The sequence below is a fragment of the Arachis ipaensis genome, chromosome B1, assembly GCF_059453495.1.
Source record: "Arachis ipaensis isolate K30076 ecotype BB chromosome B1, ASM5945349v1, whole genome shotgun sequence".
Taxonomy (NCBI): domain Eukaryota; kingdom Viridiplantae; phylum Streptophyta; class Magnoliopsida; order Fabales; family Fabaceae; genus Arachis; species Arachis ipaensis.
The window spans coordinates 119,305,225-119,320,000 of record NC_142436.1 but is presented as its reverse complement, the minus strand read 5'-3'; positions in this window follow the sequence as shown (position 1 = coordinate 119,320,000).

The following is a 14,776-nucleotide window of genomic DNA, read 5'->3' as shown; positions in this document are numbered from 1 at the left end:
TTCCTTTCATTTGTCCTTTTCCCCTTTATGCACTCAATGCAAACTTCAAAGTCCGCCAAATTTAGGGGTCCAACAATTCCATCCGACACGAGCCTCTGAATTCTCTATTTAGAGATGTGACCTATGTGTTTTTGCCATAATGATGCCGAATTCTCATTTAGTTTTTGTTTTGTACCTATTTGCAGTATTTCATTATTATAGGAATTTAAATCAAGCCTATATAGATTATCCACCAAATGACCAGAGCAAATATTATTCGAATTATAAAAGAGACTGACAATGAGAATTCTTGTATAGTTTGGAATCAATCAAAACAATATTCAATTCGTTGGTAGCATACTCCAAACCAACAATGAATTCTTAAGATCAAATATTAAATCCAATACAAAATAACCGAGAGTAATGAAACCTCGGGTCGTTCTCCTTAAGATACAATTAGAAGTGTTTCTCTTTCAGTTGTTAAGGGGACAAAAGAGGTTTTGAAAATCAAAGAACAAAAGATTAAAAGAACTAAGCAATAAAAGAACTAAGAGATGAGAAAAATTGTGAATTAATGCAAGTAAAGGGAAAATAAGATCAAAACTAGTGAAAATGCTATAAACGCATAGAAAGAACCTTGACTTGGGAATGAGAGGTTAAGGAATCCTATCATTGCCATAACCACAACTATGGTAATTATCATGAGTCAATCTCGCTTAGTTAACCCCAACCATCGAGGAGTAAGTCAAGCAAGCATAATTGACCTTAATCCATAAGTCCTAACCAACTTACCAAACTAGTTGATAAAAGGCTAGCGTCAATGGAAACAAGAGTCAACTAACTACCCAAGAATTACCACTAAATGTCGGACATTAAGACTCTAGTATCCTAGGAACTCAAACCATAAGCCAAGGTGGGAAAATCTACTCAAAATCTAGAGTTGGCATTTTCACAAACACCTTGTGTGCATAAAACCAAAACATGAAAAATGCAAGGAAAAATAGAAAGCTATAACCAACTATGCACCAAATCAACAATAAACATCCAAACAAACATAAAGAAAGCATAAAACATTAAATTCATCAATCAAAACATCAAGAAACTCAAAATTGCAATTATAAACAAAGTAACTTGAACCAAAGGAAATAAAAATAAAGACAATGTAATTAAAGAGGGATTAAAGAGTACTTACAATTAAAGATGATCAAAATCCAAAATTAAGCTTGCTATAAAATTCTACATAAAAATTGCATAAACCCTAAGAGAGAGCAATGCTACACTACTCCTACTCCTACTCCTAATGCATTTTCTACCTAATCTAACCTAATGAAAGCCTCTCCTTTCATATGTGTTGAATTCCCCTTATATAGCACTCTAAAATCAGCATCCAAGCCTTTCAAAATGGGCCAAAAGCCCTCAGAAAACGCACAGCACACGTTTCATTAATGAAATCACGTGCAGGGACCTGTGCGGACGCACAGATGTGAGCGTCCGCACACTGGGCTGAATGTTGATCTGTGCGTCCGCACAAGTGCTTGTGCGCACGCACACTTGCCTGTGTGTGCTTTTTCTTGTTTTCTTCATGTTTTCTCCCTTGTACATGTTTCCTTCCACTTTTGGCTATCCATTCTTGCCTCCAAGGCCTGAAATCACTCAACAAACATGTCATGGCATCAAGTAGAATAAAAGTGGAATTAAATTGCTCATTTCAAGCACGAAATTGCATATTTCTCATTTAGGGTCAAATCGGGGACAAAACACAAAAGTATGCTATTTTGGTGCTTAAGTGTAAGTTCATGTGCTAGAATCCATCCAAATTGAGTCAAAATATATCGGAAAATATGGGCTCATCAGAGACTGGCTTTATTGTTTCCGAACGAACAAAAGTAACCTGATTTGTCCAAATGAGAAACAGAAACCAAATTCTGTCTAAATGACGGTACATAAAATGTCTCTAGTAAATCCAAGTAAAATCCACTCGTGGAACATAATCTAAAGGTTCCTATAGCTTTGACTGCAACTATATTGCTGTTTGCCACATAGATTTATCTTTCAGCATCATTTGGCGGTCGGCTTCACAAGCAACCCTACATAGTAACACTTACATGAGTAGTAGCAACATAATCTACCCACCAAGTATCAACAGGTGCATAATTTAAACTAGCCTCAGAACAAACAAAAATAAGAATTATATATTTTTTTTACACGCCACGTGACATATTTGGTACAATCCTTCTTCATGTGTCCCACCTTCTTACAGAAGAAACAAGTTGAAACTTGATCTTGTTTCTTAACCTTTTTCTGCTGAGAAGGCACATCCACAGTAGTATCACGCTTTCTTTTATACTGAGAAAATGAAGCCATGTGAGCACTTTCAGTCTTATCTTGCTATAGCCTCTCTTCTTCTTGCACACAGTGAGATATAAGCTCATTTAAGGACCAAATGTCCTTCAGAGTATTATAACTCACTTTGAATTGCCCAAAGTATGCAGGAAGGGAGATAAAAAAGAAATGCATGAGTAAATCTTCAGACAACTCTAACTTTAGTACTTTCAATTTTGAAGCAAGATGAGACATTTTCATAATATACTCCCTTATGTTTCCTTTACCTTTATACCTCATGGAGACAAGTTTGCTCAAAAGGCTACTTGCCTCTGTCTTTTCATTCTTAGTAAAGAATTTTTTAACATCTTTTAAGAATTGTTTAGCATCTTTATCCTCAGTAATTGAGCCCTGAAACGCCTCAAGAATTGAGCTCTTTATGATCATAATGCCCATTCGGTTGGATCTCTCCCACTTCTCTATTTTAACCTCATTGAGATTTTCCGGAGTGGAAGTGGGTTTCTTCTCTCGAAGAGCTATATCCAGATCTATACAACCTAGGACAATCTCTACGGCATCCTTCCAAACCTTAAAGTTTGAACCATTCAGCAAAGGAATACTGCTAATTTGTGCAGAAACATTGCTAGCTGAAGCCATAGTTTCTAGATTAAAACAAAAAACATGCAGTAAATATTAGTTAATTAATGAGAAAATTTCATACTGAGATATCTAGAACAACATTAATTTTCAATCTTTGGATAGAAATATTAACTGTAAGTGATACTCTCATTGCAGTAATCAAATATTGTCAAAATTCCTATCACACATTAAGCCTTTCTTTGGACCGACTGAATGCGCACATGGAAACTTAAACTTCGCAACCTATTTATTACCTCATATATTTTCTATCAATTGGCCAAACAATAACCTTCCTTTGGGCCGATTATTGACCGCATAATTAATAGAAAATAAATGAAATGTGCAATATTTATTATTTGGCCAAGGTTTAATTACTCTGTTAGTCCCTATAGTTTCACCAAATTTTTAATTAGGTCCTTATACTTTTTTTTCTTTCAATTGGGTCCTTATACTACTTTTAATTTTGTAATCACGTCCTTTTCATGTTAAAAATGATAAAATTAACATAATATTTTTACCAAAATACATGCGATCAAAGATTTAATTAAGTTTTTAATTATAAATACCTTCAATTTGCGAAGAAATATTCAGTTAACTCTAATAATTTTTATACTAGAAAGGACTTAATTACAAAATTAAAGCAGTGTAAGGACCCAATTGAAAGAAAAAAAAGTATAGGGACCAAATTAAAAATTTGGTGAAACTACAGGGACCAACAGAGTAATTAAACCTTTGGCCAAACAACAAACTTCTTTTGGGCTGATTATTGTTCACATAAATAATAAGCATTACTTTATTCTTAATTAGTTACCCAAACATGTTTTCACCATCAATATGTATATGTAATTCGGCCAAATATAGACCTTCCTTTAGGTTGACCAATATTCTCATGAATTACATCTCACCATATTTCTAATGTTTTAAATAAATCAATTTTCACAAAAGGGGCTACTTTGGCAGCATAATGTTCAATCAATTTATTCCAAAACAAAATCTTTATAAAATAAGTGGGTATAATAATTCAAATTGTTACTAGTTTCCTTATGTAACAATAAAAAAATACTTAAATCCCAAAAGGAATTAAATTTTAATGGTATCTTTTCAGACCTTAAAGAAAAACATGATTATAACTCATGTGCCAAAATTCTTGATCCGTTAAGATTAAAATCAATCATTATATAAAAAAAAGTTGGACACAGCAACATATATATTTCAGAACAAAGTGCCAAGTCCATATACAGTCACAACGAACATAAATATTATGAATATCATATCATATAAAAAAAAGTAACCATAACACGCTTGTTATAAACGCACAATAATATATATAAATGTTCATACATGACGATACACGTATGTATATAAAGAATTGCAATCCAGGGCTTTGGCATAAAAAAAATTAATTCTTGTTCTCGTACATCAATACCAATTATATATGATGTGCACATACACATATATGTCAATCCAAAAGAATAATAAAAAACTGATATTTTTTATGACTAAATTATGGATGCTACTGATACCACTTGTTAGAATAAATAATTTTATTAAACCGGATCATCCATATTGAATCACCAAAAATATATCATAATACGAAAGCGTACCTTTACTCATGAAAGTCAGAAATTGATGGAAGGATTTGGATCTTGTGGTTTTTTCGATCTTCCTCAACCAAAGCCTTCTGTATTTCTAGGCGGTTGAATTGCAACTTCTTTGGTGGGAAAAGTGTTGCTGAGGCGGCTTTTTTTATGTTGGGGACCGAAATCTTGAAGGCACTATTTATATTTGAGCATGGCACCCATTAAACCCTAAATCCCAAATAAAAATAGTATCTAAAGTCCAAAAGATAATATATCTAAAATTCAAAAGATAATTATCTAAAAAACAAAAGATAATATCTGGTTTTATTCTCATTTAATTCCAAATCAAAAGTAATTATGACTTATTCAATTTAGAATTTATAATAATAAAAGAGATCATCATTATATAAGTCGTTTAATTTGAAATAGCATAATTTGTGATTATAATTAATATATGTATTGCTCATAAACAAATAAAGAAATTAAAATAATTTCCTAACACTTTAATCCATGTATATCCTTCCTTTTTTTTTAAATCCAAGCTTCTCTATAGCATGGTCAGTTGATTTGCACTATAATTATTACCCCTGAGTCCCTATTAATTATGTTGTGCCATTCTTTTACTAACTATAAGAGAAAAGTAACATTCCCACCACAACAACTTCCACATGTGAACTGTACACAACCACTCACATGCATTGTAATGTTCCACAGTATTACTCCTTAGGTAGGGTTAATGACAAGTTTATTTGAATCAATTAGATCGCATCAGAAGCAATAACATGGAACATGCATGCATTTTGCTTACAAACCCTGTTGTATATCGTTTGCCTATCCGTCAGAGCAAAAAGTTTTGTAATGTTGTATAATTGATTTTATTTAGATGAAATTCCAATGTCCAGTAGCACTTGTACCACAAACTTAAAACTAGGAGTTAGGTTTGTCCAAGAGCCCAAAGAAAGTAACCATGGGTTAGCTAAATCTGGGACCTGCATATATTAATACATGTAACACCAATGCCACGTGCCAGAAATGTTCGGGAAAACCATTAACTTTTGATAATTTTAAACAATTGGTACACAATCCTGCAATCTAATCGATGCAATCAAATAAGGCTTCACGTTGACATGACAGTGTTTTTAATGTCAGTTTAGAACCTCTAGTTACATGTCTAACCCTTTTCCTAAGCTTAACCACTCCATCTAGAGAAGAATGAATTAAAAAATTGATTTATTAACTTGTTAATGTTGCATAGGATCTTTTTGGACATGAAAATAAAAATAATTTGTTGAAAATAAGTGTCTAATTTGTTAAAATAGTTAGCCAAATTTGCTAGCTCGGCCAAAATGTTCAAAAATGTTTATATATGCTATTTTATAATTTATATAAATTGTCACAGGACATAAAATGTTATTATCATAATGAATCCCGCTAGGGAGCTATTGGAATAAGTATACAATGTGTACAATGGACTGATTCTTTGGCTCAATTTGAATAAAAAATATAAATTACCCACATTCGCCCTAGTCCAAAAGTGATGTTCATTTTTGAGATAACCACCACTACATAATCAGGAATCCTAATTTTCCTTCAATCACCCTTTCTTCCGTTACCGTGATGTTTGAAACCAAACCCTTCACATACAATGTTGAACATCCTACCGTCTCCCCCAATGGAACTCTGATCAGTGCTGAGCATCCTTCATAGCAAGCTTCCGTCGCGTGTCTCCCGCCCACCAGACCCCACCGGCTCGCCCTTGGTCACAGGTGTACAGGACGCCGGCGGTTCAACCGAAGCTGCCCCGTGCCGAAACAACTGGGGTTACCCACCGTCGGTGCCATACCGGAGTACTGTGGCTCAGCCTTCCTCAATGCCATTCCAAACGACCGACTCTCAGCCATTGGCGGCACGACCAGACCCGCCGATCCACCTTCCATTGCACTCCTATTTCGGCGCATGCAGTACCCAGTGAGGGATGCCCAAAAGTTTTCCGTCGAAGGAGGTTAGTGAAAAGTATTTCATTTTTTTTGTGTGATTATAATTGTTTCTTGTTGTTTTTGGAATAACATGCATTGACCTTTGCGTTGATGTTTGGTTTTACATAGTGAACAAATAAATTGTTGCAAATTCGAATCGTCGGAACGTGCATAACAAGCTGTAGGTAGAGAGGTTTGATATTGAAATAATCTTAGCACGGGAAGGTTTGCAAAAGTTTCGTTCCACTAGCATAGAATATTTCGCTCGCTTTGTGGTCCTTTGCATGTTATGTCACCTAGATTAGTTGAGAGTTGTTGTCCTATAGTTGAAAGTGTTTGGATGGTTATTATAGCATGCTTACGGATGGTTATTTTGGCATGTGTTTGGATGCTTTTCAATTTTTACTGTTTGTTGCCTTGTTAAGGGCTTCATCACCCGTGTTTATAGTCTTCGTTCCTTTAGACTTATTTAATACTTCTTGAGACTAGATATTCATCCTTGATTAATTTTTTCCTGATTCCTATTGCTGCCGCATCTAGTGTTGGATACTATTTATATCGCTTGGTTGTTGAATTTCTGAAAGTGAAAAAAATCACCTTGCTGCATGATTATTGTGCCGGAACTTGTAGTTTAAAATTGTAATGTGAATTGTTGGCTTTGATGTTACTTGGCAGGTTATTTACCATAACGTAACATCCTTCCACACATAACTTTACGCTTAAGCCGTAAAACAGAGGTGATGTGGTATTACGATCTCTAAAATAAAAAATGTACATATAATAGCAGAAAGAATATAATAAACTAGGAGCCTTGAAGAACAGAAGAAATAAAAATCGCGAAATAAAAATGCAACATTAGAAAACGAGTTAACTTGCATACTAAGAAAACTATAGCTATCAGTTATAAGATAACAAAAGTAAGAATAGAGGACCAAAGATACAAAATAACAAGCTCCTAAGTCAGCCCGCGAAGTCAAGGCTGGACAGTTTTTTTTCACTCTGGAGGCTGTGATTTGTTTAAAAAAAATGTTGTTTTAATCTTTTTACTGATTTAATCATTTTTTCCTGGTTTTTTTTATTAAATAATATTTTAAAAAATATTTTAGCATGCTACTTGGCTGTGATTTGTGTTAATCATTTCACTGTTTTGTAGCATTGTTTTCTTTTTCTTTAAACAACCAAGCTCTCTATGTTACTCCTCTTTAAGAAACAGTTTAGTATTGTAAAGGTGTATTTTTTACTCAAGTCAATCTAAGATTTCAATCAGTCAATCAATTAAAAATTGGATTGCTATTGTCTTTTGTGAAACTCCAACATTCTCAGATTGCTATAATATTAGTTGTATGGTTGTTTATATATCAAGGTGGCTCCTTTGTTAATTTTATCTAATGGATTGCATGATTATTGTGCCAGAACTTGTTTAAAATTGTGATGTGAATTGTTGGCTTTGGTGTTACTTGGCAGGTTATTTTAGAATGTGATTATTTTTCACTCTGGGGGCTGTGATTTGTTTAAATAAATGTTGTTTTAATCTTTTTACTGATTTAATCATTTTTTTCGGTTTTTTTATTAATTAATATTTTAAAAAAATATTTTAGCATGCTACTTGGTTGTGATTTGTTTTAATCATTTCAATATTTTGAACCTTTGTTTCTTTTTTTTTTTTTTGTAAACAACCAAGCTCTCTATGTTACTCCTCTTTAAGAAACAGTTTACTAATGTAAAGGTGTATTTTTTACTCAAGTCAAGCTAAGATCTTAGTCAGTCAGTCAATTAAAAATTGGATTGCTATTGTCTTTTGTGAAACTCCAGCATTCTCATGTTGCTATAATATTAGATGTGTGGTTGTTTATCTATCAAGGTGGCTCCTTTGTAGATTTTATCTAATGGATTTATGGCTAGATTTTTTCAATGCAAGTCCTTACTCAATAATCTTCTTAGGAAGCTTGATTTTTATATAAAAAATTACTAATCTTGCAGAAATAGTACCGACCCTGCATCGCAGCTGACCCGTCCTGCTTCACCGAACTTCAGAAGCGCACGCCATCCTGCATTAGCCGGCATCGTGGGTTCCAACTCTTGCGTGACCGATCACTCCCACCATTATTTACAGTATACGGTAAGTGGCTTCATTATTTTTTTCTCGATTCCTATTGCTGCCGTATATAGTGATGAATACTGTTTATATCGCTTGTTTGTTGAATTTCTGAGAGTGAAAACCTCACCTTACTGCATGATTATTGTGCCAGAACTTGTTGATTAAAATTGTAATGTGAATTGTTGGCTTTGATGTTACTTGGCGGGTTGTTTAGCATGTTACGTGACAGTTTTTTTTCACTTTGGGGGCTGTGATTTGATTTAAAAAATATTGTTTCAATCATTTTACTTATTTATTCATTTTTTAATCGTTTTTTTTTAAAACAAATTTAAAAAATAATTTTGCATGTTACTTGGCTATGATTTGTTTTAATCATTTAACTTTTTGTAGCGTTGTTTTTTTTTTTTAGCAACTAAGCTTTCTATGTTACTCCTCTTTAAGAAATGGTTTAGTACTATAAAGGTGTATTGTTTACTCAAGTCAAGCTAAGATCTCAGTCAGTCAAGCAGTTAAAAATTGGGTTGCTATTGTCTTTTGTGAAAGTCCAGCATTCTCAGGTTGCTATAATATTAGATGTATGGTTGTTTATCTATCAAGGTGGCTCCTTTGTAGATTTTATCTAATGGATTTACGGCTAGATTCCTTCAATGCAAGTCCTTACTCAATAATCTTGCTACAAAGCTTGATTTTTATATAAAAAATTTCTAATATTTCAGAAATAGTACCGACCCCGCATTGCAGCCAACCCGTCCTGCATCACCCAACGTCAGAAGCGCACACCATCCTGCGTTAGCCGTCGTCATGGGTCCCAACTCTTGCGTGATCGATCACACCCACCACTATTCACAGTATACAGTAAGTGGCTTCATTATTTTTTTCCTGCTTCCTATTGTTGCCGTATCTAGTGCTGGATACTGTTTATGTAGCTTGGTTGTTGAATTTCTGAAAGTGAAAACCTTACCCTGCTGCATGATTATTGTGCCGGAACTTCTTGTTTAAAATTGTGATGTGAATTGTTGGCTTTGATGTTATTTTTCCTCGGGAAGATATGCAATTGCTTTGTTTAAAATAGGTCAATTTTTTATGTTGCCGATATCTGTTTGAAATAAGTAGATGGTAAATGGTGCATGCTATTGGATGGTTGGCTTCGATCGACGATCACTTGTTAGCGTAACTGTTCTTTTCCCTTGGGGTTTTCTTTTTTTTTATTAATTTGACGAATCACCATCCACATAAATACAAAAGTGAACATGTAATGTCGTAAGGAAACAAACATCTAAGTTAATTGTGTGAAAAATACATTTTAATTTCTTTATAAAATGAGTATCTACATACCAAAAGGGCATGTTTGAAGAGAATTTGATACTTCTAACTTAAACATAATAACTTTGTTGTGATTCCCTTTGAGGGGGCCCGCCAGATAACTTTATTCCCATAATGCTGTGTGTGTGGAGTATCATGTTACATGATCGGTTCGGATTCTAATTCTATTGATTTATAATGTGTGGTAATTGGTGAGACTAATGATTTATTGATTCCTTACAGGCACGGACTTGTTTTGAATTTGATTTGTTGAGAACCATTCTAATAGGGAAAAAGGTAATCCGTGTAACGTCATTCAACAGTCTTCATTTTGATGGCTTAAAACTTGTTTTATTTATGTAAATAGAAATTAGCAGAGACGCGCTATTCTCCATCCTATATCAACGGAATGGTCACCCACCTGGAAAGCATTAATGCTGTGGAAAAGCTATCAGAGATTGACGCGATTGGGTTCGGTTTTATGAAGAGGATTCCAAAATGGGCAGTGAAGCAAAGTATAATGAAACAACTAGCAAGGCATACGATGTGGAGACAAATACACTCATAGTGGACATTAGAAACATCCACGTCAATTTTGAGTTGATAGGGAAGGCGTTAGGGATACGCGACGGGGGTAAGATAGCGATGTTCCCTTCATAGTATTATCATAGATAGCCTGGTTTGATTCCGTTCCCGTTGCGTAATAATTGTTGTAAACACTTTACTGAGTCTGAAATTGTAGGTGATGCCATACCCAAACTTAAAAAGAAGAATCCTGCCTATCTCACCATAAAAGCACAGTTTCAGAAAAAGACAACCACCCAGTTGTGTGACTTTGTGTATGCCTGTCCCATGGATACCGAAGCGCAACGGGCATATTTCAGAAGGCATTTCATCCTGGTGGTCTTGAAGATGTTCTTATGCCCAACGAGTCAACAAAACATTTCTCCATGCACATACCTTCTGTTCTTGATGTCACCGACCCCAGCAGATTTAATTAGGCTCATAAGACATTCAAGTGGTTGGGGCTAGCAATTGAAAAATTCAAATCTAAGAACCATGAAACTTGTGGTGGCTGCATGTTCACCCTTATGGTATCTTGTAATGTTTGGTTGCTTATTTTACCTAATTGGTTTTAGATGGCACAACATAACCTTTTTACATTGCCTTCCAGCTGTTATACTTTTAGCGATTGCAGCATGGTCTACTCAATCGCTGTCGAGAATAAGAACCATGGGTAACTGCATGGACTGCTGCAGAACTTAAAAAGAAAGCCGCTAATGTGATGGCTGAGGTACTATGCCGGATAATTTATTCGTTGCTATATGCTAACCCAATTTACCGATGAGAAATTTTTTCAAAAATGATTAATGCACTAACGTGGGATTTAAAATTATTGCTTTCTAAATACCATTGACGTGTCTCTAACAGGGTTGCATCGGAGATAGGGAAAAAGGGAGCAAGGAATCAGCATTCAGTAAATAAAGCCGATGGAGGGAACGCAAGACTAGAGAGGCGCACAGGGTAACGTCTTTCTTGGAATTTAAGTTAATTATAGCATTGAAGTTATAGGGGGTTATTGACATAGTGATGTAATTGTTCATCTTCAAACCTATCTTGCATATAATTTTATTTGAATATCATCATGTTGTCGCTATTCTCTGTGTGGAATTTCTAACTAGCTCGTTTACAAACCAGGATCCCAAAACAGGCACGCGAAAAAAGCTACCGATCATCAGAGGCCAATCTTGCAAAGACAGCACAGGAGCTCATGAAGCCCCAGGTTACAACGAGAGACCTGTTGTACCTTCAGACTCCGACGAAGACGATGATGTGCCCATTGCTCAAAGAAGGCGCCGACTGTTCCAAGATGACTTGAACCCGAATGGTGAGCATGTAAATGAGAAGGACAGTGCATTAGCTCCACTGCAGAAGGATCCAATTACACCCTCTTTAGCACTTGTGGAAGTTAATGATTACGATTTTGACAGGCAAGTTCTAGAAATAACCATTTGTTTAGGATGCCATTTTTTCATATCTCATTTGTATTGTAATTTAAATCCGCCTACAACTAGAGTTATCTTACTATAGATTTCGTAAGACTTTAGACCACAGATAAATTTTTCTCATTGTTTAAGTGTTTTTTGCTACTGCAATTTTGTTAGAACAGATAGGATAAATTTCTATGTAGAAGAACACGTTTGGTTCTCTTACTAATCTCATTATATTTCAACATATTAACTAAGCGCGTAAAACCTATTAGTTAAAACTAAACATTTGGGTAACAATCGAAATAAACATCCAGTTTAAAATAGTTGTAACAGATCACACAAAATGCACAATGATTATTTTAGTTAAACATCTATTGTCTATCTCAATTTTGCATGTCTTAATTGTACAGTGATTTCAATCCAATTACAACTCGTGTTATGTAACTATAGTTGCATTCGATGCAGAGACTTTGACTTGAACTTCGTGCAGTGTCCAGAAGTTGAGAAAATATTGGTAAAGTTTGAACAGGGTGGGAACACAAGCCCAATTAACATGGAATCCCTTCAGAAGGTCGTGGCTAACAAGTCACGCTATCACACCCCGAGTCCTGGAAGGCTAAGCTTTTCCCTTGGCTTGACACAGCTAGAGAAGTCACCAGCCACACCCCCTTTCATAACGGTACATCCGAGGCTTAAGAGTGTCAAGTTAGGTGAGGAGAAGGAGGAAATGGTCCGGCATTGGATTCTAAACTCTCGCCTCGACAAAGAGGTGCCATTAGCAACCTATGAAGGTAGGCCGTATCTTCAACTATCAAGGTTGGATCTGTGGACTCTGAAAGCACGTGGTTGGGTCAATAGCAACGTAAGTTATTGAAACCCATGCTGTAGTTACAATTAATTTGTTCTTCGTACTCTGGATGTCATGCCTATTTATTATTCTATGCAGATTATTCAATGAATGTGCAACACATTTAACGATGCTCCGGCCGAGCGATTCAAACGTGACTTCTATTGCGTGTCTCCAAGAGTATTGGTATGAAGATTATAGTTTTTCTGAAATCTCATGATAGCTATAGCATCACTGGATACTGCTTTGACAACAGGAAACGGTGATACGATAGCAGAACTTGGATGCATTCCTTAACAGGCCAGTTCCGGTGTATGATAGATTCGGTCCAAATTTCAGAGAGGACAACAAATTCTTTGACAAAGTGGAGGCATCCAAAAGAAAATGAGTTAGACACATTCTATTTTATGTAGTGCATGGTCAGCCTTATTTAGATAAGGACTAATTTGTCCGGGTTACTTATTCTACCTAAACTGTTGGTTGTGGTGAAAAATTTTAGTCGTTGCCTCATTTGTTTTTTGCATGCACTTATTTAATTGTACTTCTCATATGTGAAAGTGAATGTGTTAGGTTAATTAACCATGAATGGTAAATATTGAAACAATTTGTGAAGTTTATGATATGTTTGTCGTGCATCTTACTCCATGCGGTTAATAGTTAAACGTGTTGTGATTTGTGATTTCTTTTTGCAATGGTTTATTCCAATGTGTTGAGAAGGACACTGGTGGCTGTATGCTTTTGATGTGGCAGGAAAAAGGGGTGTTGGTAATTGATAGTCTGAAATATGAGGAACCCACTGATGAAAGGAGGAAACTAGATGCATATGCGGTAAGCTAAGACACCACATGTGCGTTGTTTATGTATGCATCGATAAATAACATTAACAACTGACGAAATATAGTTGAGTATTTTACAGGGACGACTGATTGAAGATATGGCCAAAATGGCTATCCCAACTTACGGACATACTACGAATGGCCCAAGTATTGCATATGCCTCAGTCCCCATGCAACCAAACGGGTAAGTATAAGTAATCGACACACTTAACAAATTTATGGTTTAGCAATTGCTGTAACATTGATATCATACTGACTGGACTATACTTAATTATGTAGTTGGGATTGTGGCATCTTTCTCATTAAATTTATGGAGTTATGGACTAAAAATTGTAGACTACATGAATGGCACGATGTAAGTTACTCAGTCGCTCAGTTTTAGATTTGTAATTTTCGGTTCATGTTTGTTACACAATTCGATCATCACACTCATCATGAAAATACCACACAGGATATGCTTCTTGCTTTGAGAGTTCATCTCATGCTGGATATTGTCATGGGAGCACACAACAAATCAATCGAACAGGTGCGAACTTTGTTGGAACAAAATGAAAAACGTGCGTGCCATAACCCTACAAGAAACAAGAAAAAGGAGGTTAAATCACCATTCACGATATCAAATACGAGGACATTGATGAAACGGGTCGGAGAACAACCTGTGAGAAAGAACCAGAAACAGAGAAAGCAATAATTGTACTTAGTCTTAAGACCACAGAAACCTTTCTTAACTTATGTGTTTATGGGTTTAGGTGTATATGTTTTTTCACTATTGGAGTCTTGGTAGAAGATATAGGATGAACATGTTTAGTTCTCTAACTACTCTGATTCTATTTTAAGAAAATAGCTAAGCACATAAAATCTATTGGTTAACAATAACCATTCAGTTAACAATAGGATTAAACATCCGGTTTCCTATTGAATCGAACATCCAGAGTAAAATTCTTGTATAACATCACACACAATAAGCCAAGACAATTTTATGTAACCATCTACGTATAAGAAGAAGTAACCATCCGCTATCACACAAGTTCGAACATTCAAGGTAAAAATACTACTAATATATCAACCACAATACACCCAAACTATCCAGAATAACCATCTGAGATACCAGGGATAATAAACATCTGATATCCTACTGAATCGAGCATCCAATTTAAAATACTCGAAACTGATCACCCATATACACGTTTACTATTCTAAAATAAG